This window comes from Callionymus lyra, chromosome 11 (assembly GCF_982586985.1).
Source record: "Callionymus lyra chromosome 11, fCalLyr1.hap1.1, whole genome shotgun sequence".
NCBI lineage: Eukaryota > Metazoa > Chordata > Actinopteri > Syngnathiformes > Callionymidae > Callionymus > Callionymus lyra.
Genome location: NC_141828.1, coordinates 3,462,728 through 3,477,903, shown reverse-complemented (window position 1 = coordinate 3,477,903; position 15,176 = coordinate 3,462,728).

Here is a 15,176-nt window from a genome sequence, read left to right as displayed (position 1 = left end):
GTTTATATCACAAACCTTTATATCGTTTATATCACAAATCTTTATATCGTTTATATCACAAATCTTTATATCGTTTATATCACAAATCTTTATATAATTTATATCACAAATCTTTATATCGTTTATATCACAAATCTTTATATCGTTTATATCACAAATCTTTATATCGTTTATATCACAAATCTTTATATAATTTATATCACAAATCTTTATATCGTTTATATCACAAATCTTTATATCGTTTATATCACAAATCTTTATATCGTTTATATCACAAACCTTTATATCGTTTATATCACAAACCTTTATATCGTTTATATCACAAATCTTTATATCGTTTATATCACAAACTTTTATATCGTTTATATCACAAATCTTTATATCGTTTATATCGTTTATATCACAAATCTTTATATCGTTTATATCACAAACTTTTATATCGTTTATATCACAAACCTTTATATCGTTTATATCACAAATCTTTATATCGTTTATATCACAAATCTTTATATCGTTTATATCACAAACCTTTATATCGTTTATATCACAAACCTTTATATCGTTTATATCACAAATCTTTATATCGTTTATATCACAAATCTTTATATCGTTTATATCACAAATCTTTATATCGTTTATATCACAAACTTTTATATCGTTTATATCACAAATCTTTATATCGTTTATATCACAAATCTTTATATTGTTTATATCACAAACCTTTATATCGTTTATATCACAAATCTTTATATCGTTTATATCACAAACCTTTATATCGTTTATATCACAAACCTTTATATCATTTATATCACAAATCTTTATATCGTTTATATCACAAACTTTTATATCATTTATATCACAAATCTTTATATTGTTTATATCACAAACCTTTATATAGTTTATATCACAAACCTTTATATCGTTTATATCACAAATCTTTATATTGTTTATATCACAAACCTTTATATCGTTTATATCACAAATCTTTATATCGTTTATATCACAAACCTTTATATCGTTTATATCACAAACCTTTATATCGTTTATATCACAAACCTTTATATCGTTTATATCACAAATCTTTATATCGTTTATATCACAAACCTTCATATCGTTTATATCACAAACTTTTATATCGTTTATATCACAAACCTTTATATCGTTTATATCACAAATCTTTATATCGTTTATATCGTTTATATCACAAACTTTTATATCGTTTATATCACAAACTTTTATATCGTTTATATCACAAACCTTTATATCGTTTATATCACAAATCTTTATATCGTTTATATCACAAATCTTTATATCGTTTATATCACAAACTTTTATATCGTTTATATCACAAACCTTTATATCGTTTATATCACAAATCTTTATATTGTTTATATCACAAACCTTTATATCGTTTATATCACAAATCTTTATATCGTTTATATCACAAATCTTTATATCGTTTATATCACAAATCTTTATATCGTTTATATCACAAACCTTTATATCGTTTATATCACAAATCTTTATATCGTTTATATCACAAACTTTTATATCGTTTATATCACAAACCTTTATATCGTTTATATCACAAATCTTTATATCGTTTATATCACAAATCTTTATATCGTTTATATCACAAACCTTTATATCGTTTATATCACAAATCTTTATATCGTTTATATCACAAACCTTTATATCGTTTATATCACAAACTTTTATATCGTTTATATCACAAACCTTTATATCGTTTATATCACAAACTTTTATATCGTTTATATCACAAACCTTTATATCGTTTATATCACAAACTTTTATATTGTTTATATCACATACTTTTATATCGTTTATATCACATACTTTTATATCGTTTATATCACAAACTTTTATATCGTTTATATCACAAATCTTTATATCGTTTATATCACAAACCTTTATATCGTTTATATCACAAACTTTTATATCGTTTATATCACAAACTTTTATATCGTTTATATCACAAATCTTTATATCGTTTATATCACAAACCTTTATATCGTTTATATCACAAACCTTTATATCGTTTATATCACAAACTTTTATATCGTTTATATCACAAACCTTTATATCGTTTATATCACATACTTTTATATTGTTTATATCACAAACTTTTATATCGTTTATATCACAAATCTTTATATCGTTTATATCACAAACTTTTATATCGTTTATATCACAAACCTTTATATCGTTTATATCACATACTTTTATATTGTTTATATCACAAACCTTTATATCGTTTATATCGTTTATATCACAAATCTTTATATCGTTTATATCACAAACTTTTATATCGTTTATATCGTTTATATCACAAATCTTTATATCGTTTATATCACAAATCTTTATATCGTTTATATCACAAACTTTTATATCGTTTATATCACAAACCTTTATATCGTTTATATCACAAATCTTTATATCGTTTATATCACAAACCTTTATATCGTTTATATCACAAATCTTTATATCGTTTATATCACAAATCTTTATATCGTTTATATCACAAATCTTTATATAATTTATATCACAAATCTTTATATCGTTTATATCACAAATCTTTATATCGTTTATATCACAAATCTTTATATCGTTTATATCACAAATCTTTATATAATTTATATCACAAATCTTTATATCGTTTATATCACAAATCTTTATATCGTTTATATCACAAATCTTTATATCGTTTATATCACAAACCTTTATATCGTTTATATCACAAACCTTTATATCGTTTATATCACAAATCTTTATATCGTTTATATCACAAACTTTTATATCGTTTATATCACAAATCTTTATATCGTTTATATCGTTTATATCACAAATCTTTATATCGTTTATATCACAAACTTTTATATCGTTTATATCACAAACCTTTATATCGTTTATATCACAAATCTTTATATCGTTTATATCACAAATCTTTATATCGTTTATATCACAAACCTTTATATCGTTTATATCACAAACCTTTATATCGTTTATATCACAAATCTTTATATCGTTTATATCACAAATCTTTATATCGTTTATATCACAAATCTTTATATCGTTTATATCACAAACGTTTATATCGTTTATATCACAAATCTTTATATCGTTTATATCACAAATCTTTATATTGTTTATATCACAAACCTTTATATCGTTTATATCACAAATCTTTATATCGTTTATATCACAAACCTTTATATCGTTTATATCACAAACCTTTATATCATTTATATCACAAATCTTTATATCGTTTATATCACAAACTTTTATATCATTTATATCACAAATCTTTATATTGTTTATATCACAAACCTTTATATAGTTTATATCACAAACCTTTATATCGTTTATATCACAAATCTTTATATTGTTTATATCACAAACCTTTATATCGTTTATATCACAAATCTTTATATCGTTTATATCACAAACCTTTATATCGTTTATATCACAAACCTTTATATCGTTTATATCACAAACCTTTATATCGTTTATATCACAAATCTTTATATCGTTTATATCACAAACCTTTATATCGTTTATATCACAAACTTTTATATCGTTTATATCACAAACCTTTATATCGTTTATATCACAAATCTTTATATCGTTTATATCGTTTATATCACAAACTTTTATATCGTTTATATCACAAACTTTTATATCGTTTATATCACAAACCTTTATATCGTTTATATCACAAATCTTTATATCGTTTATATCACAAATCTTTATATCGTTTATATCACAAACTTTTATATCGTTTATATCACAAACCTTTATATCGTTTATATCACAAATCTTTATATTGTTTATATCACAAACCTTTATATCGTTTATATCACAAATCTTTATATCGTTTATATCACAAATCTTTATATCGTTTATATCACAAACCTTTATATCGTTTATATCACAAATCTTTATATCGTTTATATCACAAACTTTTATATCGTTTATATCACAAACCTTTATATCATTTATATCTCAAACTTTTATATCGTTTATATCACAAACCTTTATATCGTTTATATCACAAATCTTTATATCGTTTATATCACAAACTTTTATATCGTTTATATCACAAACCTTTATATCGTTTATATCACAAATCTTTATATCGTTTATATCACAAACTTTTATATCGTTTATATCACAAACCTTTATATCGTTTATATCACAAACCTTTATATCGTTTATATCACAAATCTTTATATCGTTTATATCACAAACTTTTATATCGTTTATATCACAAACCTTTATATCGTTTATATCACAAACCTTTATATCGTTTACATCACAAACTTTTATATCGTTTATATCACAAACCTTTATATCGTTTATATCGTTTATATCACAAACCTTTATATCGTTTATATCACAAACCTTTATATCGTTTATATCACAAATCTTTATATCGTTTATATCACAAACTTTTATATCGTTTATATCACAAACCTTTATATCGTTTATATCACAAACCTTTATATCGTTTACATCACAAACTTTTATATCGTTTATATCACAAACCTTTATATCGTTTATATCGTTTATATCACAAACCTTTACATCGTTTATATCACAAATCTTTATATCGTTTATATCGTTTATATCACAAACTTTTACATCGTTTATATCACAAACCTTTACATTGTTTATATCACAAACCTTTATATCGTTTATATCGTTTATATCACAAACCTTTACATCGTTTATATCACAAATCTTTATATCGTTTATATCGTTTATATCACAAACTTTTACATCGTTTATATCACAAATCTTTATATCGTTTATATCACAAATCTTTATATCGTTTATATCACAAATCTTTATATCGTTTATATCACAAACCTTTATATCGTTTATATCACAAACCTTTATATCGTTTATATCACAAATCTTTATATCGTTTATATCACAAATCTTTATATCGTTTATATCACAAACCTTTATATCGTTTATATCACAAATCTTTATATTGTTTATATCACAAATCTTTATATCGTTTATATCACAAATCTTTATATCGTTTATATCACAAACCTTTATATCGTTTATATCACAAACCTTTATATCGTTTATATCACAAACCTTTATATCGTTTATATCACAAACCTTTATATCGTTTATATCACAAATCTTTATATCGTTTATATCACAAACTTTTACATCGTTTATATCACAAACCTTTACATCGTTTATATCGTTTATATCACAAACTTTTACATCGTTTATATCACAAATCTTTATATCGTTTATATCACAAACCTTTATATCGTTTATATCACAAATCTTTATATCGTTTATATCACAAACCTTTATATCGTTTATATCACAAACCTTTATATCGTTTATATCACAAATCTTTATATCGTTTATATCACAAACTTTTACATCGTTTATATCACAAACCTTTACATCGTTTATATCGTTTATATCACAAACTTTTACATCGTTTATATCACAAACCTTTATATCGTTTATATCATTTATATCACAAACCTTTATATCGTTTATATCACAAACTTTTATATTGTTTATATCACAAACTTTTACATCGTTTATATCACAAACTTTTATATCGTTTAAATCACAAACTTTTATATCGTTTATATCACAAACCTTTATATCGTTTATATCACAAACTTTTATATCGTTTAAATCACAAACTTTTATATCGTTTATATCACAAACCTTTATATCGTTTATATCACAAACCTTTATATCGTTTATATCACAAACTTTTATATTGTTTATATCACAAACTTTTACATCGTTTATATCACAAACTTTTATATCGTTTGAATCACAAACTTTTATATCGTTTATATCAAAAACCTTTATATCGTTTATATCACAAACTTTTATATCGTTTAAATCACAAACTTTTATATCGTTTATATCACAAACTTTTATATCGTTTATATCACAAACCTTTATATCGTTTATATCAAAAATCTTTATATCGTTTATATCACAAACTTTTATATCGTTTATATCACAAACTTTTATATCATTTATATCACAAACCTTTATATCGTTTATATCACAAATCTTTATATCGTTTATGTCACAAACCTTTATATCGTTTATATCACAAATCTTTATATCGTTTATATCACAAACCTTTATATCATTTATATCACAAATCTTTATATCGTTTATATCACAAACTTTTATATCGTTTATATCACAAACTTTTATATCGTTTATATCACAAATCTTTATATCGTTTATATCACAAACCTTTATATCGTTTATATCACAAACTTTTATATCGTTTATATCACAAATCTTTATATCGTTTATATCACAAACCTTTATATCGTTTATATCACAAACCTTTATATCGTTTATATCACAAACCTTTATATCATTTATATCACAAATCTTTATATCATTTATATCACAAACCTTTATATCGTTTATATCACAAACCTTTATATCATTTATATCACAAATCTTTATATCGTTTATATCACAAACTTTTATATCGTTTATATCACAAATCTTTATATTGTTTATATCACAAACCTTTATATCGTTTATATCACAAACCTTTATATCGTTTATATCACAAATCTTTATATTGTTTATATCACAAACCTTTATATCGTTTATATCACAAATCTTTATATCGTTTATATCACAAACCTTTATATCGTTTATATCACAAATCCTTATATTGTTTATATCACAAACCTTTATATCGTTTATATCACAAACCTTTATATCGTTTATATCATTTATATCACAAATCTTTATATTGTTTATATCATTTATATCACAAACGTTTATATAATTTATATCACAAACCTTTATATCGTTTACATCATTTATATCACAAATCTTTATATTGTTTATATCATTTATATAATTTATATCACAAACCTTTATATAATTTATATCACAAACCTTTATATCGTTTATATCACAAACCTTTATATAATTTATATCACAAACCTTTATATCATTTATATCACAAACCTTTATAACATTTATATCACAAACCTTTATATCGTTTATATCACAAACCTTTATATAATTTATATCACAAACCTTTATATAATTTATATCACAAATCTTTATATTGTTTGTATCACAAACTTTTATATCATTTATATCACAAACCTTTATATCGTTTATATCACAAATCTTTATATCGTTTATATCACAAACTTTTATATCGTTTATATCACAAACCTTTATATAATTTATATCACAAACCTTTATATAATTTATATCACAAATCTTTATATTGTTTGTATCACAAACTTTTATATCATTTATATGACAAACCTTTATATCGTTTATATCACAAACCTTTATATCGTTTATATCACAAACTTTTATATCATTTATATCACAAACCTTTATATCGTTTATATCACAAATCTTTATATCGTTTATATCACAAACCTTTATATTGTTTATATCACAAATCTTTATATCGTTTATATCACAAACCTTTATATCGTTTATATCACAAATCTTTATATCGTTTATATCACAAATCTTTATATCATTTATATCACAAACCTTTATATCATTTATATCACAAATCTTTATATCGTTTATATCACAAACCTTTATATTGTTTATATCACAAACCTTTATATCATTTATATCACAAACCTTTATATCATTTATATCACAAACCTTTATATCGTTTATATCACAAACCTTTATATAATTTATATCACAAACCTTTATATAATTTATATCACAAATCTTTATATTGTTTGTATCACAAACTTTTATATCATTTATATCACAAACCTTTATATCGTTTATATCACAAATCTTTATATCGTTTATATCACAAACTTTTATATCGTTTATATCACAAACCTTTATATAATTTATATCACAAACCTTTATATAATTTATATCACAAATCTTTATATTGTTTGTATCACAAACTTTTATATCATTTATATCACAAACCTTTATATCGTTTATATCACAAACCTTTATATCGTTTATATCACAAACTTTTAAATCATTTATATCACAAACCTTTATATCGTTTATATCACAAATCTTTATATCGTTTATATCACAAACCTTTATATTGTTTATATCACAAATCTTTATATTGTTTATATCACAAACCTTTATATCGTTTATATCACAAATCTTTATATCGTTTATATCACAAACCTTTATATCGTTTATATCACAAATCTTTATATCGTTTATATCACAAACCTTTATATCGTTTATATCACAAACCTTTATATTGTTTATATCACAAACTTTTATATCATTTATATCACAAACCTTTATATCGTTTATATCACAAACCTTTATATCATTTATATCACAAACCTTTATATCATTTATATCACAAACCTTTATATCGTTTATATCACAAACTTTTATATCATTTATATCACAAACCTTTATATCATTTATATCACAAACCTTTATATCATTTATATCACAAACCTTTATATCATTTATATCACAAACCTTTATATCATTTATATCACAAACCTTTATATCGTTTATATCACAAACTTTTATATCGTTTATATCACAAACTTTTATATCATTTATATCACAAACCTTTATATCGTTTATATCACAAACTTTTATATCATTTATATCACAAATCTTTATATCGTTTATATCACAAACCTTTATATCATTTATATCACAAACCTTTATATCGTTTATATCACAAATCTGTATATCGTTTATATCACAAATCTTTATATCGTTTATATCACAAACCTTTATATCATTTATATCACAAACCTTTATATCGTTTATATCACAAACCTTTATATCGTTTATATCACAAACCTTTATATCGTTTATATCACAAATCTTTATATCGTTTATATCACAAATCTTTATATCGTTTATATCACAAATCTTTATATCGTTTATATCGTTTATATCACAAACCTTTATATCGTTTATATCACAAATCTTTATATCGTTTATATCACAAACCTTTATATCGTTTATATCACAAATCTTTATATCGTTTATATCACAAATCTTTATATCGTTTATATCACAAACCTTTATATCGTTTATATCACAAACTTTTATATCGTTTATATCACAAATCTTTATATCGTTTATATCACAAATCTTTATATCGTTTATATCACAAATCTTTATATCGTTTATATCACAAACCTTTATATCGTTTATATCACAAACCTTTATATCGTTTATATCACAAACTTTTATATCGTTTATATCACAAATCTTTATATCGTTTATATCACAAATCTTTATATCATTTATATCACAAATCTTTATATCATTTATATCACAAACCTTTATATCGTTTATATCACAAACTTTTATATCGTTTATATCACAAATCTTTATATCGTTTATATCACAAACCTTTATATCATTTATATCACAAATCTTTATATCATTTATATCACAAATCTTTATATCGTTTATATCACAAACCTTTATATCGTTTATATCACAAACCTTTATATCGTTTATTTCACAAATCTTTATATCGTTTATATCACAAATCTTTATATCGTTTATATCACAAATCTTTATATCGTTTATATCACAAATCTTTATATCGTTTATATCACAAACTTTTATATCGTTTATATCACAAACCTTTATATAATTTATATCACAAACCTTTATATAATTTATATCACAAATCTTTATATTGTTTGTATCACAAACTTTTATATCATTTATATCACAAACCTTTATATCGTTTATATCACAAACCTTTATATCGTTTATATCACAAACTTTTATATCATTTATATCACAAACCTTTATATCGTTTATATCACAAACCTTTATATTGTTTATATCACAAATCTTTATATCGTTTATATCACAAACCTTTATATTGTTTATATCACAAATCTTTATATCGTTTATATCACAAACCTTTATATCGTTTATATCACAAACCTTTATATCGTTTATATCACAAATCTTTATATCGTTTATATCACAAACCTTTATATCGTTTATATCACAAACCTTTATATTGTTTATATCACAAACTTTTATATCATTTATATCACAAACCTTTATATCGTTTATATCACAAACCTTTATATCATTTATATCACAAACCTTTATATCATTTATATCACAAACCTTTATATCGTTTATATCACAAACTTTTATATCATTTATATCACAAACCTTTATATCATTTATATCACAAACCTTTATATCATTTATATCACAAACCTTTATATCATTTATATCACAAACCTTTATATCATTTATATCACAAACCTTTATATCGTTTATATCACAAACTTTTATATCGTTTATATCACAAACTTTTATATCATTTATATCACAAACCTTTATATCGTTTATATCACAAACTTTTATATCATTTATATCACAAATCTTTATATCGTTTATATCACAAACCTTTATATCATTTATATCACAAACCTTTATATCGTTTATATCACAAATCTTTATATCGTTTATATCACAAATCTTTATATCGTTTATATCACAAACCTTTATATCATTTATATCACAAACCTTTATATCGTTTATATCACAAACCTTTATATCGTTTATATCACAAACTTTTATATCGTTTATATCACAAATCTTTATATCGTTTATATCACAAATCTTTATATCGTTTATATCACAAATCTTTATATCGTTTATATCGTTTATATCACAAACCTTTATATCGTTTATATCACAAATCTTTATATCGTTTATATCACAAACCTTTATATCGTTTATATCACAAATCTTTATATCGTTTATATCACAAATCTTTATATCGTTTATATCACAAACCTTTATATCGTTTATATCACAAACTTTTATATCGTTTATATCACAAATCTTTATATCGTTTATATCACAAATCTTTATATCGTTTATATCACAAATCTTTATATCGTTTATATCACAAACCTTTATATCGTTTATATCACAAACTTTTATATCGTTTATATCACAAATCTTTATATCGTTTATATCACAAATCTTTATATCATTTATATCACAAATCTTTATATCATTTATATCACAAACCTTTATATCGTTTATATCACAAACTTTTATATCGTTTATATCACAAATCTTTATATCGTTTATATCACAAACCTTTATATCATTTATATCACAAATCTTTATATCATTTATATCACAAATCTTTATATCGTTTATATCACAAACCTTTATATCGTTTATATCACAAACCTTTATATCGTTTATTTCACAAATCTTTATATCGTTTATATCACAAATCTTTATATCGTTTATATCACAAATCTTTATATCGTTTATATCACAAATCTTTATATCGTTTATATCACAAACTTTTATATCGTTTATATCACAAACCTTTATATAATTTATATCACAAACCTTTATATAATTTATATCACAAATCTTTATATTGTTTGTATCACAAACTTTTATATCATTTATATCACAAACCTTTATATCGTTTATATCACAAACCTTTATATCGTTTATATCACAAACTTTTATATCATTTATATCACAAACCTTTATATCGTTTATATCACAAATCTTTATATCGTTTATATCACAAACCTTTATATTGTTTATATCACAAATCTTTATATCGTTTATATCACAAACCTTTATATCGTTTATATCACAAATCTTTATATCGTTTATATCACAAATCTTTATATCATTTATATCACAAACCTTTATATCACAAATCTTTATATCGTTTATATCACAAACCTTTATATTGTTTATATCACAAACCTTTATATCATTTATATCACAAACCTTTATATCATTTATATCACAAACCTTTATATCGTTTATATCACAAACCTTTATATAATTTATATCACAAACCTTTATATAATTTATATCACAAATCTTTATATTGTTTGTATCACAAACTTTTATATCATTTATATCACAAACCTTTATATCGTTTATATCACAAATCTTTATATCGTTTATATCACAAACTTTTATATCGTTTATATCACAAACCTTTATAAAATTTATATCACAAACCTTTATATTATTTATATCACAAATCTTTATATTGTTTGTATCACAAACTTTTATATCATTTATATCACAAACCTTTATATCGTTTATATCACAAACCTTTATATCGTTTATATCACAAACTTTTAAATCATTTATATCACAAACCTTTATATCGTTTATATCACAAATCTTTATATCGTTTATATCACAAACCTTTATATCGTTTATATCACAAATCTTTATATCGTTTATATCACAAACCTTTATATTGTTTATATCACAAATCTTTATATCGTTTATATCACAAACCTTTATATCGTTTATATCACAAATCTTTATATCGTTTATATCACAAACCTTTATATCGTTTATATCACAAATCTTTATATCGTTTATATCACAAACCTTTATTTTGTTTATATCACAAATCTTTATATCGTTTATATCACAAACCTTTATATCGTTTATATCACAAATCTTTATATCGTTTATATCACAAACCTTTATATCGTTTATATCACAAATCTTTATATCGTTTATATCACAAACCTTTATATCGTTTATATCACAAACCTTTATATTGTTTATATCACAAACTTTTATATCATTTATATCACAAACCTTTATATCGTTTATATCACAAACCTTTATATCATTTATATCACAAACCTTTATATCATTTATATCACAAACCTTTATATCGTTTATATCACAAACTTTTATATCATTTATATCACAAACCTTTATATCATTTATATCACAAACCTTTATATCATTTATATCACAAACCTTTATATCATTTATATCACAAACCTTTATATCATTTATATCACAAACCTTTATATCGTTTATATCACAATCTTTTATATCGTTTATATCACAAACTTTTATATCATTTATATCACAAACCTTTATATCATTTATATCACAAACCTTTATATCATTTATATCACAAACCTTTATATCATTTATATCACAAACCTTTATATCATTTATATCACAAACCTTTATATCATTTATATCACAAACCTTTATATCATTTATATCACAAACCTTTATATCGTTTATATCACAATCTTTTATATCGTTTATATCACAAATCTTTATATCGTTTATATCACAAACCTTTATATCGTTTATATCACAAATCTTTATATCGTTTATATCACAAATCTTTATATCGTTTATATCACAAACCTTTATATCATTTATATCACAAACCTTTATATCGTTTATATCACAAACCTTTATATCGTTTATATCACAAACCTTTATATCGTTTATATCACAAATCTTTATATCGTTTATATCACAAATCTTTATATCGTTTATATCACAAACCTTTATATCGTTTATATCACAAACCTTTATATCGTTTATATCACAAATCTTTATATCGTTTATATCACAAATCTTTATATCGTTTATATCACAAACCTTTATATCGTTTATATCACAAACCTTTATATCCTTTTTATCACAAACTTTTATATCGTTTATATCACAAATCTTTATATCGTTTATATCACAAATCTTTATATCGTTTATATCACAAATCTTTATATCGTTTATATCACAAACCTTTATATCGTTTATATCACAAACCTTTATATCGTTTATATCACAAACTTTTATATCGTTTATATCACAAATCTTTATATCGTTTATATCACAAATCTTTATATCGTTTATATCACAAATCTTTATATCGTTTATATCACAAATCTTTATATCGTTTATATCAAAAACTTTTATATCGTTTATATCACAAACCTTTATATCGTTTATATCACAAACCTTTACATCATTTATATCACAAATCTTTATATCATTTATATCACAAATCTTTATATCGTTTATATCACAAACCTTTATATCGTTTATATCACAAACCTTTATATCGTTTATATCACAAATCTTTATATTGTTTATATCACAAACCTTTATATCGTTTATTTCACAAATCTTTATATCGTTTATATCACAAATCTTTATATCGTTTATATCACAAATCTTTATATCGTTTATATCACAAATCTTTATATCGTTTATATCACAAACTTTTATATCGTTTATATCACAAACCTTTATATCGTTTATATCACAAATCTTTATATCGTTTATATCACAAATCTTTATATCGTTTATATCACAAACTTTTATATCGTTTATATCACAAACTTTTATATCGTTTATATCACAAACCTTTATATCGTTTATATCACAAACCTTTATATCGTTTATATCACAAACCTTTATATCGTTTATATCACAAACCTTTATATCATTTATATCACAAATCTTTATATCATTTATATCACAAACCTTTATATCGTTTATATCACAAACCTTTATATCGTTTATATCACAAACCTTTATATCGTTTATATCACAAACTTTTATATCGTTTATATCACAAACCTTTATATCGTTTATATCACAAACCTTTATATCGTTTATATCACAAACTTTTATATCGTTTATATCACAAATCTTTATATCGTTTATATCGTTTATATCACAAACTTTTATATCGTTTATATCACAAATCTTTATATCGTTTATATCACAAACCTTTATATCATTTATATCACAAACCTTTATATCGTTTATATCACAAACCTTTATATCGTTTATATCACAAACCTTTATATCGTTTATATCACAAACTTTTATATCATTTATATCACAAATCTTTATATCATTTATATCACAAATCTTTATATCGTTTATATCACAAACCTTTATATCGTTTATATCACAAACCTTTATATTGTTTATTTCACAAATCTTTATATCGTTTATATCACAAATCTTTATATCGTTTATATCACAAACTTTTATATCGTTTATATCACAAACCTTTATATCGTTTATATCACAAATCTTTATATCGTTTATATCACAAATCTTTATATCGTTTATATCACAAACTTTTATATCGTTTATATCACAAACTTTTATATCGTTTATATCACAAACCTTTATATCGTTTATATCACAAACCTTTATATCGTTTATATCACAAACCTTTATATCGTTTATATCACAAACTTTTATATCGTTTATATCACAAACCTTTATATCGTTTATATCACAAACCTTTATATCATTTATATCACAAACCTTTATATCGTTTATATCAC